The sequence below is a fragment of the Chelonoidis abingdonii genome, chromosome 25, assembly GCF_003597395.2.
Source record: "Chelonoidis abingdonii isolate Lonesome George chromosome 25, CheloAbing_2.0, whole genome shotgun sequence".
Classification (NCBI taxonomy): Eukaryota; Metazoa; Chordata; order Testudines; family Testudinidae; genus Chelonoidis; species Chelonoidis abingdonii.
The window spans coordinates 8,050,500-8,065,252 of record NC_133793.1 but is presented as its reverse complement, the minus strand read 5'-3'; the positions used below and the strand labels follow the sequence as shown (position 1 = coordinate 8,065,252).

Genomic DNA, 14,753 nt, shown 5'->3' with positions numbered 1-14,753 from the left:
ATCGATGCTCAGATCCAGAATCACACATACAGGGCAGCAGGTTGTTCTAGGGTTACAGGTATTATTGCTCTGGCCCAGCAATTATATTCCCAGACAAAAACCTATGCTAAGAAGGAGTCAGGGTTAACAGTATGTATCAATAGCTAAAGGGTAAAAACAATTTGTAATTATCTCAAAATCAAAATTGAAAAACCCATGAAATTCAGAGTTAAGGTTACACTTAAAAAAACTCTAAACATGTTAAGGTCAGAAATACACAGTTATGGCATAATACACAGTTAACAAATTTAACTCAGCCTAATAACGACCCCATGAACAGTACAATTTACAATTAAGGGATTTTAAAAGCAAATTCATTTTTTTCATATTTCCCTCATGGTGTTAATAATCATTAATAAAGTAGCTTAATTACACTCTTAATTTCTTCAAGTACAGCCTGTGCACAAGATTTCAGATAATCTTAACTATATGACAAATTTGAAGAGTCTGCCTTATTCCCTTGTTAAGATCATTCAGGACAAAGAAACGTCTGACACAGACGTAACATTTCTTAAAAAAAACATATTTTAATTAACGTTAACTCTTAAACGAATACATTACTGACTTGTACATTCTCACAGAAATAATTCTGCACTCATAAAGTACAGACTGTAAGACTGGGGAGAATACATTGTGATTTTTATACAAAACAAGTTGATCCCTGCTTTAAGTACAAAATGGAACTCAATCTTAACAATTGAGTTGCAACCACTGAGACCCAGATCCTCAATGGGAGTTAGTAGGGTTGCCATCCCTTCGTGGTTGTCCTGGAACCTCCAGGAATTAAAGGTTAATCTTTAATTAAAGCTTATGTCATGTGATGAAACCTCCAGGAATATGTCCAACCAAAATAAGCAACTCTACGAGCCAGGCACACCCGACTCCATAATGTATAGGTATTCATTTGCTAGTATTGTACATATCAATGTTCATTACACGTATTGAAAGAGAAGACCCTATTCTACAATGTCTCAAGTTACTTATGGCACTGCATGTGCGCTGTACACGGCACTCAATTTTCAGCTAACAATGTAGATTTTCTTAATGCTTTTAACAGCATCCACCCAGGCTGTATTCAAGATTTCTTAGAGTTCTCAAGCTCATAATGATGCTAAGGTCATTTCCAAGAGAATTCCAGGCCCCTTTGCCACTGTTTAGACTTTGCAGAAGAGTGTAAATTCTTTGCTGAGCTCTGCACTGGCCTATGCAGCATTTTCAGGTATCTTATTAAAAGGCAGATCCCACCAGTCTTGAAATTATTCTAACTGCCCAAGAAAGCCCTCACAATTCTAAACATTATCTTCTTTATTTAATTCACGCGTCTACAAAGTAGATAAAAAAGCTACTGTTCCTATGGGACTTTTACTCTCTCTCTATTAGCTACTGCACAGCAATTTAACTCATACTAGTACCTGAGCTGCATAGGGCTGGGATGAGTACAAAGAAATTGTTAAACCAGCCATGTTACTTTAAAACACAGGGGAGAAAGTAGTTGGAAAAATGGAAAATAGAAAAAAAAGATACAATCTGTCAAAAACTGTGTTTTCAAGCTTCCTTTATATTGCAAACAATAACATTAAATTAGATGGTTATAAATGACCTCACACTAGATTTAACAACCAAGTGACAGTCCAAGTTACACAAAGCATGAGCAAAAAGAAATGCATTCAGAAAAGGAAGGCTGATACTTTCTGCCTTTCAACCATCCTGGTCTTTCACCTCAAAAGTCACTGCTGGCCTAGCATTGTCATGCCACTGCCGTAGCACCTATCACTGCTGCCTTGCTCTCATTCATATACATGACCACAACTAAATCCACCACTACATTGTCTTAGATTGTCACCAGATTTAGAATGCCATATGAGAAACACAGTCATAATCCAATGAGAGGAATATATCAAGGTAAATCTTTGCTCAGAAGTCGAAACACTGGGCAATGTAACATACCAATAGATAAATACAGTTCCCGTTGCTGTAGCTGGGAGTTATGGTGGAATATGGTGAGAAAAATAATGACATTGGAGGAATAATATAAATACCCCTTAGTATGAATATTCTTGACAATATTTGATACCATTCCAATGACTAAGAGAAGGTCTGATCATTGGAAAATGGTTATGAAGAATCCCTGGGCTCTAATTCTGTTGATCATTTACCTCATTCATTTAAGGGGGTCAGATTCACTCCTGTGCAAAGGATAATGCCTTTGCATAAATCCAATTTGAAGTCTCAAAACAGGGCTTAAGCAGGATTTTAGTAGTACATAGGCCTCATGCCTGAATCATGGGGCTGAATTTCAACCCAGAACTGCCTGGGCTTCAAAGAGACATTATAAACTCTAACAGATAAAATACTCATCCCTAGAGCTAAGAAAATAGCATTAAAATGGGCTCTGAAATCTCTGTTCGAATCTGGAAACAAATTGCAGCCTCTTTTCCAATTTGTTTTACGCATCCAAATGTGGCTGGTGCAAACACGTGTGAAAAGCAGATTTTTAAATAGTTGCCAAAAGCCAGTTTTAATTAGATTTGTAACCTCTCTGGCTCAGGGGCTGTCTTTTCGGTCTGTGTTTGCACTACATACAACGGCGTCCTTAGGGTGACCAGATGTCCCAATTTTATAGGAACGGTCCTGATTTTTGGGTCTTTTTCTTATATAGGCTCCTATTACCTCCCACCCCCATCCTGATTTTTCATACTTGCTGACTGGTCACCCTAGGCATTCTAGCTCATGACTGGGGCTCCTAGATACTGCTTTTATCAATAATAATAATGTTGATTGTCCAAGTCACGGTTCATGTCCATCACCCTGACGCAAACTGTGATTTGTTTATTCTGTTCCTGCTTGTCTGTTTAGGAGATTATTGGGCCAGATTCTCAGACGGTACAAATCAGAGGCACACCACTTAGGAGCTGTCCTCCTCTTTCCCCTGTCCTCAAATGGCCTCTGTCCTTGATCAATCCCTTCTGGAGTCACTGCCACTCACTTTCACTTGTGGTAGGTGGCAGATTAGAGAACAATCTGAACTTTTTTGGAAGCACATCCAGTTTATTTGCTCTAGAGTCTGGCAGCCACTGTCGTGCTGAACTTGGCTGAAACTGAGCTCCCCCTCTTCCTGACTCTAGCCAGGTCTCTCAGGTCTGTGCTGAGGACAGCTGCCCCTGCCTCACCACCAGAAGGATGCTGTAAATGCTGATGTGATAAGAACAGCCATCTGGTCTAGCAGGGTTGGGGAGGGGTGGGTAGAATGTTTCATTTGGAAAGTTTGAGGGTCTCTCAATGTCTCTTGATGTGCAGAGCACAGAGCCTCTGCCCTGGTCACAGTCCCCATTGGACTAACCCGTTTTACCACCAAGGTAAGGAGCAAAGAGAGCTTCGTCTGAATGGATCCTGAAAGCCAATATTTGCCCTTTCAAGTTCAATATTTACACAGTGATTTGCTTGTGTGGGTCATTTGAAATGTTTCATTTGACTGTAGATGGCAAACAATAGCACAGGGAATGTGTCCCTGTAGTGGTGGTGGTGGGTTTAAAAAGTGGAGCAAGACAATTTATTGGCATTTAAATTAAACCTTGAGTTTTGGCTTCCAAATAGTTTGCCAGGAAAGTATGTTTATTTTGTAAATCACATTGTTTTGTGTTATTAGACCACGTTGAAACACAGCTCAGTGGTGTTAATACTAGTTGACAGTGACACGGGTAATTTGATCAGACACCAAGGAAAATAATCCAAAGAAAATACCCAAGGAGGAAGAAGAGTATATTAACCAACTACAGGTGAATCTTTGCTGTTAACCTGGTAATGCTCTCAGTACCGAGATGAGATTAGCAACATTCTGAGTGGAGGGATTACTGATTTAAAATAAAACAAAATATCCTTACTTCATTTTGTCAGTGCCCTTTCACGCAGGGCCGGGCAACAGAATTTGGCTTGCAGGCAGCCATGGTAAGACACAGTCTTTTGGCTTCTTTAACTTTCATAACATGTGGGAATGGTTTCAAACAGCAGTGCCCTCATTTCCCATACCAAGCAGCCATTGGGTTGGCCATTTAAAATGGGTTGGCCATTTAAAAGGAGGAGGGGCTGTGGTTTTCGGGTTAACGTGCAGCACAACCCCCCCCCCGCCCACAATTCTCTGGGATTATCGCTTCACCCCTCCCCCCACCACGTGGCTAACAGCGGGGAACATTTCTGTTCAGCCACAAGCAAACAGTCCATCAGGAACGGGCACCTCTGAATGTCCCCTTAATAAAATCACCCTATTTCTACCAGGTGACCAGGAATGATATCACTCTCCTGAGGATAACACAGAGAGATAAAGAACGGATGCTGTTTGAATGCCAGCAAACACCGGGACCATACACTGCCATGCTTCGTTACGCAATGATTTCAGACTACATGCTACTGGCCTGGCGTGGTAAAGTGTCCTACTCTGGAGGGCGGAATAAGTCTGCCCTCTCCAGAAACATTTTGCAAAGGCTTTGGGAGTACATCCAGGAGAGCTTTATGGAGATGTCCCTGGAGGATTTCCGCTCCATCCCCAGACACGTTTTCCAGTAGCTGTACTGGCCGCAAATGCCAGGGCAAATTAATCATTAAACACGCTTGTTTTTAAACCACGTATAATATTTACAAAAGTATACTCACTAGAGGTCCCTTCTCTGCCTGGTGGGTCTGGGAGGCAGCCTTGGCTGGATTCGAGGGGTACCTACTCCAGGTCCAGGGTGAGAAACAGTTCCTGGCTGTCAGGGAAAATGGTTTCTCTGCTTCCTTGCTGTGAGCGATCTTCAACCTCCCCATCATCATCTTCCTCTTCCCCAAAACCCGCAGCCCTGTTGCGTGCTACTCCATTGACGGAATCAAAGCACAGGGATGGGGTAGCGGTGGCTGTACCACCTAGAATGGCATGCACCTCATCATACAAGCAGCATGTCTGGGGCTCTGACCTGGGTGCGACCATTTGCCTCTTTGTTTTTTTTGGTAGGCTTGCCTCAGCTCCTTACGTTTCACGCGGCACTGCTGCGGGTCCCTGTTATAGCCTCTGTCCTTCATGCCCTTTGAGATTTTTTCAAATGTTGGGGCATTTCGTCTTTTGGAACAGAGTTCTGATAGCATGGATTCGTCTCCCCATGCAGCAGTCACATTTCGCACCCTCTCGTTTGATCCATGCTGGAGCTCTTTTGCGATTCTGGGACTCCATCATGGTCACCTCTGCTGATGAGATCTGCACTCACCTGCAGACCGCCACGCTGACCAAACAGGAAATGAGATTCAAAAGTTCACAGGCATTTTCCTGTCTACCTGGCCAGTGCATCGGAGTTGAGAGTGCTGTCCAGAGCAGTCACTATGGAGCACTCTGGGATACCTCCCAGAGGCCAATACCATCAAATTGCGACCACACTACCCCAAATTCGACCCGGCAAGGTCAATTTCAGCGCTAATCCCCTCATCGGAGGAGGAGTACAGAAATCGATTTTAACAGCCCTTTAAGTCGAAAATGACGGCTTCGTCGTGTGGACGGGTGCAGGGTTCTAACGCTGCTGAATTCGACCTAAACTCGTAGTGTAGACCAGAACTAAGTGTAATAAACAGCCCTGTGGCATATGTGAGACATAGACGCTGCAGCTATTTCTGTCCTGTAACACATCTGTAACCCAAGCATATGGGTCTCTCTCTGCTCACCGAATAGGAGCTGGACAGAAATAGCCAGGGTACTGCAGGGTCTCTAACTGGTGTGCAAGTTAAATTTTGTCTGGGAACAATTCACAGGGTTTTGAGGGTTTTTTTGTTTGTTTTGCTTTGGCCTATATTCTAAAAATTACTTTAGTCAAGGAAATGTGTGGTAACAGGTTGGTCTTATCAAAACACTCCCTGTTATAACCTAGTCCCCCAACCCCACTGTTTTTCTACTGTAGATGGCCAATTCATTACTACTAATGCAGAATAAAAGTGGCTTCCAAATGTTCCTTCGGTATCCACAGGGTGTGTTTAACGTCTATCCCAGCATTTAATTTAGAAAAGGAATAAAGATCCAAATCCTCAAAGCTATTTATGACCTAAATCCCACTGAAATCAATGGGAGTTAGGCGTCTAAATATCTTGGAAGGCCTGGGCTATTGAGACTATGCACTTCTCTGCTGTAGCACCTTCTACCCAAAGCATTCACAGTGGGTTAGAGATGAGTCAAATGCACCAAGAGTGGTTCCTCTGTAACCTCACCACTGCCACCAAAACCAAGTCCTTCGATGTCCATAAGCTTGTCATGGCTTCATGCAGCGAGTATTTCCACAGCCTGCTGAAGAGAGATCCCAACTTGCCACGAGTAGAACTCAACGATGTCTCCCCTCTGGGCTTGACTACCATTATCATTAAACCTACACCGGTAAGCTGAATCTCTCCCTGTACACCATCGGTAGCACCATCTCAACTGCCAGCCGCCTACAAAAACGTGCTTTGCTCAACATGTGCAGTGACTTCCTCATTCAGGAGATAAACGTAGAGAACTGCATGTATATCGCCAACATCTCGGGGGCGTACAACCTCAACCAGGGCAAGGACACCACCCAAAAGTTGATCCAGGAAAACTTCGTGGAGTTCTCTGAGACTGAGCAGTTCATGAAATTCACTTTTGATCAGCTGAACGAGCTGCTGATTGATGATGGTTTGCAGATCTCAAATGAGGTCATTGCCTTCCAGATTGCCATGAAATGGCTCGAGTTTGACCCTAAGCGAGTCACGTATGCTGCCAACCTCCTGAGCAACATTAGATTTGGCACCATATCAGCTCCCGATTTGGTCAACCATGTGCAACCAGTACCACGGATGATGCAAGATCCTGAGTGCCACAGGCTGCTGGTGGAGGCTATGAATTACCAGCAAAATACTCTTCAGTCCAGAAGAACCAAAATCTGTGGAGGCCAAAGAGTGCTAGTCACAGTTGGTGGCCGTCCAGCTTTGACCAAGAAAGCTCTTAGCAGAGAGATCAGCTACAAGGACCCGGATGGAAACTGGAACAGGATGGCTGAGATGCCAGCGAAAAGTTTCAACCAGTGTGTCATTGTGATGGATGGGTTCCTCTATGTGGCTGGAAGGGAAGATCAAAACGATGCTAGGAACCAGGCTAAGTATGCAGTCAACAGTCTGTGCAGGTAATAAGAATTTCCTCAAGGCAAGACAGTTCCCATGAGAGTGCATTTAAAAAAATAAGTACTCAGTTTATAAGCCTGTGGCTGCATACACACCTGCCACAATAATCAATGGGGTTTGAACCTGAGATCTCAAATGCAGGCCTCTATCACATAAGAAAGGAGAAGCCCTTTTGCTGTGCATGAGTAGTAGGTTGTTATAATCTTTGGGCCCATCCATTAGGGACAGATAGGATTACACGAATTAAGCAACAGCATATTCTGTCATCATTTTTTCTGAAGATATTTTTCACAAGGGTAAATGAGCAGGAGGAAAATACAGGCTAAACCAATCAGAAATATCTATTATACACACATAGCTCCAAGAGCAGATAGAGGGAAACACTGCTACAGTAAGGCCTATCCCATCAGAGAAGCAGTGTAAACCAGCAGAGTGGGCACTGAAGTGGGTGACAAAAGACTTGAAATCTATCCCCAGCTCTGCCATTGATCTGCTGTGTGACTTGGCTGAGTCACATTGCTTCTGTTTTTCCTCCCACTCTTTGTCTGTCTTACCTAGTTAGACTGTTAGCTCTGTGGTGCAGGGAACGTCTCTTACTATGTGCATATACAGCTCCTAGCACAACTGGGGCCCTGATCTCAGCTGAAGCCTCCAAGCTCTACCATTATACAAATAAATAAGAAGAACATCCATTATTTAGTCAGACAGTTAATGATACAGGTCTAGAAAGCAAGAGCAGCTTTCACGTAATTGCTCAGCCTTTTTGTGACCCTTCAAGGTTATCTTTTCTATTCTGGCTAGAGATTGCTCAAATCTATATATAAATTGTCAGTTTCCATTCTGTAGCTGATTCCCAGTTTGGCAGAATTCGCTTAAAAAAACCCTAAATTCACCCTCTGCATAATTTCTATTGTTTGTTGTCTTTCTTTCTTCTTTGTTGCACAGTTTAAGTGGAGGGTTTGGGTTTTTGGAAAGTTCTTATGAAACATATCATGGGACTGTGCGGGGATTATTATTAACAGAGGAGAAACGTAACCCTGGCAACACCAAGTGGAGAATGTTGTTGAAAAATCGAGACACACAGTTGGGGCTGGGCTTGCACGCAGGATTCAGAATAAAGAACATGGATGCTACGAAGGAAAACCAGCACAGTTAATAGCGTTTTGCCTCCCAGAAATCTGTGTTCAACATGGGCTTCCTGACATGAGCTTTTTGGTCTCAGTCTAATCCTCTGAGACATTGTCCCCAGATCACAAAACCATCACAGAGTTAGGACCAGTTGCTAGCCTCTGCCAGGGAGAGAATGTGAGAAAGAACCCGCTCACAGGACAGATGTCAATCATGTCACCTCATGCACTACTAGCAGGCTTTCAAATACTGCAGGGATGAGGACAGAAGAACCTCTCTAGAATAGAACAGGTCTAAGGATGGGCTTGGAAGGGCTTCTTATAGGTCAAGATACAGTGCTAGAAGCTTTTGGGGCTCAGGATTGGGAGGGCCAGCTAGCCTAGGTCAGGAATACACAGGGGATACACGGCAGGACAAGCAGCATGTTCAGAGCCTGCCTGGCCCAGGCCATTCACGACCACTGAATTCATTCAAAAGTTAATAAAACAGGGGATGGCCCCTGCACCCTGTATTTTTCCTGCAGCTGAGAAAGGCCTCAGAATTCCACCCACTGGGTCTCCTCCTTTCTATTTCTAGCCTGTATCTTATTCAGCTTTTCTGGCATTGCCAGACTGCCCCTGGGATTGCTTTCCGGGTACAGTAACAGCAATGCCATCTGCCTGCGGGGGCTCAGGTTCGCACAGCAGCAGTTTGCCTTGCAGCGTGTGCTCAGCTTTGCGCTGCAGGGGCACGAGGGGAAGATCAGAGATGTGATGTAGGATCTGTGGCTTGAGATATGCACGAAGATCAGTAACTTGTCCTTGTCAAGCAGGGGTAGAAAGGAGAGATCATATGTCCCCAGGGCAGGTTCAGAGTAGCCCTCTGCAGCATGGGATCAGAGTCTAGGTGACAGCTCTTCCTTCTCTCTGCAGGTATGATGCTCATTTCAACACCTATCTGCACCTGGCCAGCATGCTGCACAAGAGGACTCACTTCAGTCTGAGCACCTACAATGGACTCCTCTACGCCATCAGCGGGCGCAACGCAGAGGGGGTCCTGGCCTCCGTCAACTGCTACATCCCTTCCACCACCAGCTGGCAGAGCAAGGCCGGCATGGAGATCCCTCGCTGCTGCCACGCCAACATGGTCATCAACGCCAAGATCCTAGTCAACAACTGTTACTCATGCACTGTGTGCAGCTACGAGCCCAGCACAGACACCTGGAGACCGGTCTGGGCTCAGCACCCCGCAGGGCTGGCACTGCGCTGCCACCTGGGCTGATCATGCATAAGTCCTAGGGGGCAGCCAGCTGGGACCCCGAGGTGAGCAGGTGGATGTGATCCTCATGGAGTGCTACAATCCTGACACAGGCCAGTGGAGCTACGTGGCGTCCGTGCTCACTGGGGTCAGCACAGCCGGGGTAACGATCCTTGACAGGAGCATCTGCCTAGTGGGAGGCTGGAATGAGAGTGGGAAGAAATCCCAGAAGTGTGTGCAGAGCTACAACCCAGAGCTGAACGAATGGGCAGAGGAGGAGGATCTCCCGGAGGCCACCGTGGGTGTGTCCTGCTGCACCATCACCTTCTCACACCAAAGCAGCAAGGGATCCAGGACTAGCTCAACGGCATTGGCAGCAGTCAGCATCTAATGGAGGAGCTGGGGGCTAGCATTTCCGCCTGCAGCTGGGGACGCAGACAGAGCTCAAACCTTGCCTCAGATTGCAGGGGAGCTGAGATCAGAAAGCACCAAGAGAGCTGGAAACTAAGCAATGGCTCATTTCACAGCAGTAGGGGAGCCTGTGGAGCAGCACGATCTAGCGGTTAGGGCGGTGACTGGCGATCTTTGACACACAATCTACTGGCTAGCACAAGGCCCTGGGAGCTAGAAACATCTATTCCAGCTGTGAAACGAAAGCCCTCTGTGGCTTTAGGCAGGTCACTAGCCCCCTACACCATGGGTAAAATGACACTGACCGCCACTGGGAAGAAGCACTTCAAAGCTAAGAAGCCCAGTGAATATGCTCAGCTTTAGCATTGTCTCTGCTCATCTCTATGTCTGATCCCCTCCCTCCTCAAGTCAGAGGCGTCCCATCTCTTCTCCAGCCCACGTGCACTGCAGTCAGATGGGGTATGACGCGTGGCTGGTGGGCTGGGTCCTTACCTGACCATTTAGATGGCCGAGAGCTGCAGCCAACACTGGCAAAGCAACCTTAATGTCTAACCCCAGTGTTACCCAGCTAGACGTTGGCCTCCTGCGATGGACTGGTCCATGAAGCCACTGCAGAGTTTTCTCCTGCACCACAGGGCAGGGTGGGTGGCACATGGAACATCCCAGTGTGGCCAGAAAAGCCCATATTCCTTTCAGTGACGTGGGTAGGCGCCATCCTCTATCACACACCTCCCCACTGTGGACTGCAGATCAACCCAATCACAAGCAAGCCCACCACCCTCAAGCAAGCCAACCGCTAGCAAGACAATAGAGAACAAAAAGAGTCCCTATCTATGCGTACCGCCAGGGTTGCCAGATTCCGTCCATTCTCGCCCTGGTTTTGTTTCCCATCTAATCAGGGAAGCCAGTGAGATCTGACAATGGATCAGCACTGATGGTATCAGGAAATGATCAGAATATGTGACTCAACACAGGGCAGGCAAAGCCCCACCACCCACCGACTTCAACTAAAGCTTCAGGTTCCCCGGGAACATGGTCTGGCTCATTGTAGCTAGTCTGATGTCAGGAGAGGCGTTTCCCAAATCTGGTCATTGTTTAACCAAATTTATTCCTGACATTATGGATAAGGGTAGACACCTAATTCTTTAGGTAGTGGCATTTCGGATTGACGCGAGATCCCAAAACAAGGCACCTTCTAGCTGTAGGCAATGGCTTAATTCCTTCATGCTGCAGGATGTAACAAGGAGACAAGGTGGTTCCGTGGTTACAGCTGGCAATCAGGAAATGTAACCGCTGCTGGGACTATGTGATTTCAGGCCACTTACTTCACTCTCCTCCTCCTGTTTCCCCTTCCGTAAAAGGGGGATTGTGGAAAGAACGACCCTCCCCTAGAAAGCAGTTGGAGATCTTAGCTGGAAGATGCCATAGAAATGCAAATTGCCATCCCTCTTCTCCTAGCAAGCAGCCCTGCCACTCATGTCACCCCCTAACACAGCTAAAAGGTAAATAGGGTTGTTTCCTCCCCTTCTTTCAACCTGTCGTTTTTAAGAGCGTTTTTTTGCTTTGTTAGGATCAGAGTTAAGGTTAGAATGTCACTGCACCAACTTTGTCATTTCAGTTTGGAGTCATGCCACGGTCTCCTCGTTCTATCAAGGCAAGTTTTGAGCTCTAGGGAAGCGTTTGATGGACTGTCTGCATTTCAGGCTGCGTGTCAAGGTGCCTATGAATGCCTGTAACTTTAACTCCAAACCACAGGTGTAAGCAGGGCATGAGGCACTGAAGCAACCGGGGAGGAAAGGAGGATTTTGATCACCAATCTGGTTGAAGTATAGACTGTATCAGAGCTGGATAAAACAAAAAACAAAACAAGAGAAAACATACAAAAAAACTGGAGTCACCTACAGGGAGATGAAAGTGACAGAGTCCTGTGGCACCTTATAGACTAACAGAAGTATTCACTCACAAAAGCTTATGCTCCAGTACTTCTATAAGGTGCTACAGGACTCTTCGTCGCTTTTTACAGATCCAGCCTAACATGGCTACCCCTCTGACACTTAAAAATGATAAGACTCTCAAAAATTCCAGCAGTTACACCCTTCTACGTTAACCAGAAGAAATAAGGCTAAGAACACTGTGACCCTTGACATGTACCTGTTAAATCTGAGAAAATGTATTTATCTTCTTTAATAGCGTCAAGGGAAGTGAGTGCTAGGGCACTAGATAATTAGAACAGATGTAAACAGACCTGTAATTACAGGGATACACAAACCCTTTCTCTCATCTAGCGGCAAGTACCTACATAAACCTTAACCAGGAAGTCCAGTCTCCCTAATAGTCACACAGGGCGAGTTATAGTCACAGGCAGCAGTTAAGGGTTGCTTCCCTTGACCTAGCAACCTGCACTCTGGCCTCAGTCATTGCTAACACAACAGCAGAGAACTGGAATATGGAAAATTCTTAAAAATCGAAAGGAAGAAACATTTGGGTAGGACAATGGCATGGGGGGTGGGATTTAATGGGTGAGAAGTTTGCATTGCTGGATGAAACGTGTTTGGGAATGAGGGGGAAGGGTGTGGTTAAAAGGGCTGTACCGTGCTAACTCCCTGGTAGAGCTGCAATATATCAGTTAAAAACACAGAATTCACCCCCTGCTAGAACTGTAACAACCCCACAGAGACATGCTGCATACCAGAGAGCTGCAATGCCATTAGAAGAGCCGTAACCTGGAGAGAGGCAACTTTCCACCCTCCTATTAAGCAGCACTTTGAGCCCCTGCCCATTGTGGGATGCAAGTGGAGCATTTAAGCAGTAATTAAGCTTCCGCCAACAGAGAACCTGTCCCATCGGCCTCGGCTGTGTCTACACCAAAGCGCTCCTGCTGCGCCACTGGAGCATTTCTACTGTAGACAAGCCCCATGTCTATACTTAAAATGCTACAGCAGAACAGCTTCAGTGTAGACACTGGCTACAGTGACAGGAGGGCTCCTCCCATCACTGTAGTTAATCCACCTCCCTGAGAGGGAGTAACTAGGTCAACAGAAGAATTCTATCAACCTAGCGCTGTCTACAGCGAGGGTCAGGTCAGCATCACTGTCTCTTGGGGTGTAGATTTTTCACACACTCGACACACACACTCAGATATAAGTTTTCAGTGTAGACTATCCCCGAGTCTTGGGTCCTGTCTATATAACCATGCAACCCATGGGGCAGCGAACAAACATCTCTGCACCAGCCATTCTAAGTTTGGTCTTGTTTGTTCAGGCAGGCTGAAACCATGTTTAATGAACATTACACTCCTAAACACTAGCCAGCCCTTTAAGGGAGTGCTGCTGTATTAAGTGACACAGAGGGAAGGGTGAGTCAGGGAAAGGACAGCCAAGATAGACACACACAATAGTCAATTTAACTGCACTTGGTCATTTTTTCAACCCTAGCTGCCAGATGGCGCAGGTGCCTCTGATGGGTTTTCAGCAGAATTTACACTTCAGTTCAGAAATGCATTGATTGCCACTAAGAACTGATCATTTCAGGTAGAGTTCACTCTAACAAGCATGAAACTATTTAAGGATAGCGGCAGCTCCAGAGCTGTAATTTCAGTTGAAGAACAGCTAAACCACTCACCATACGTTTGTTTCTCTATCAACCAAACAAGCCACTCCACATTTTTCCTTTCACAACTCTGTTGCTGCCAGCACTGGTTCAGTTCACTAGCTGGAACACTGACGATAATGCTTTCCATAGTACGTAGAAAGAATCTTCCAAAGGATTTGATGGGCGTCAAGCCAATGTATTTGATAAGCATCAAGTCAATGTATTAGTTACTGGTAGTACAGAGCAAGTAGCGCCCGGGCATCCGAGTCAAGCGTTTGCGTCATTTGTGAGCTATTCACTGTTTCAGAGGCACTAGAGCTGGGGAAGAATTTGTTACGGGTGCAGAGAAGCTGCAAATAGGCATCAGGGAGTGTTCGACTCTACCTGTATGAACTCCATTGTTCTGAAGAGAATGGTATCTATGAAATGGAATAAAAGATTAACACCTCAAGGAGTAACTTGTCTGGTACATGCATTACTGTACGGACAGGCTGTTCTATTCCCAGAACACTGGAAAAAAGAAAAACAAATGGCTAAAACACCCATTTGAGACACTGAGGATTCTTTCCTCCTAAATATTTGTACTACATTTCAAAGCCCATATAAGTAATCACTGTATTGTCAAGCATATAGAAAAGTTTATCTGGGGACTGTGCCAGAATACTAAAAAAAAAGGGGGCACCAGGTGAGCTAAGGTGAGGGATGCTGGATTCTCAGACCAGCTGAAATAAGCTCCAGCTATGTCTGGATCTTCAGCACACTTTGGTGGTAACCAACAGCATCGGATGCTGGTTCTCCACAAATGCACTAGAATAGTTAGTAAACAGCTTCAGAGACCAAGCTCTTAGCCACCCCTTTTGCGGGGCTTATAAGCACTTGATAGGGGATGTACTAGCTCCTCTAATCAGAGTCCCAGTTAAGAATACATTATGGTTGTTCAGTCATCAAGCCTCAGCCACCTTTAGTCCCTACCACTTGTGTTCTTGCCACTAGTCTTGGACTGAGGCAAATCCACCATGCCTCATTTGGTCTCCCCATTGTCTTTGTATTGAAATGGATGTTTTGGTCTATGAGCAAAAACTATTCATGGTTTCATCCAGTGGAGAGTCCCAAGTGGCACTAACCTCACCACCACATGCTAGGAGGTCTTGTGGGATCAGATCACGTAGGTTAGATTTTATTTTCTCCCTACTCGGAGCTAT

The 14,753-nt window shown here is 45.5% G+C and overlaps 1 protein-coding gene and 1 pseudogene across 1 annotated transcript in view; one reads left to right on the top strand and one right to left on the bottom strand.

The window, feature by feature from the left end:
* Positions 1 to 4,830: 4,830 nt before the first annotated feature.
* CAP1 (cyclase associated actin cytoskeleton regulatory protein 1) overlaps positions 4,831 to 14,753 on the bottom strand; it is a 91,516-nt gene continuing 81,593 nt past the window's right edge. The window contains exon 14 of the transcript XR_012654853.1: positions 4,831 to 4,845. The gene's annotated coding sequence lies outside the window, so the exon portion shown is untranslated. The remainder of the gene's footprint in view (positions 4,846 to 14,753) is intronic.
* Positions 4,853 to 10,739, top strand: LOC116830223 (kelch-like protein 31; annotated as a pseudogene).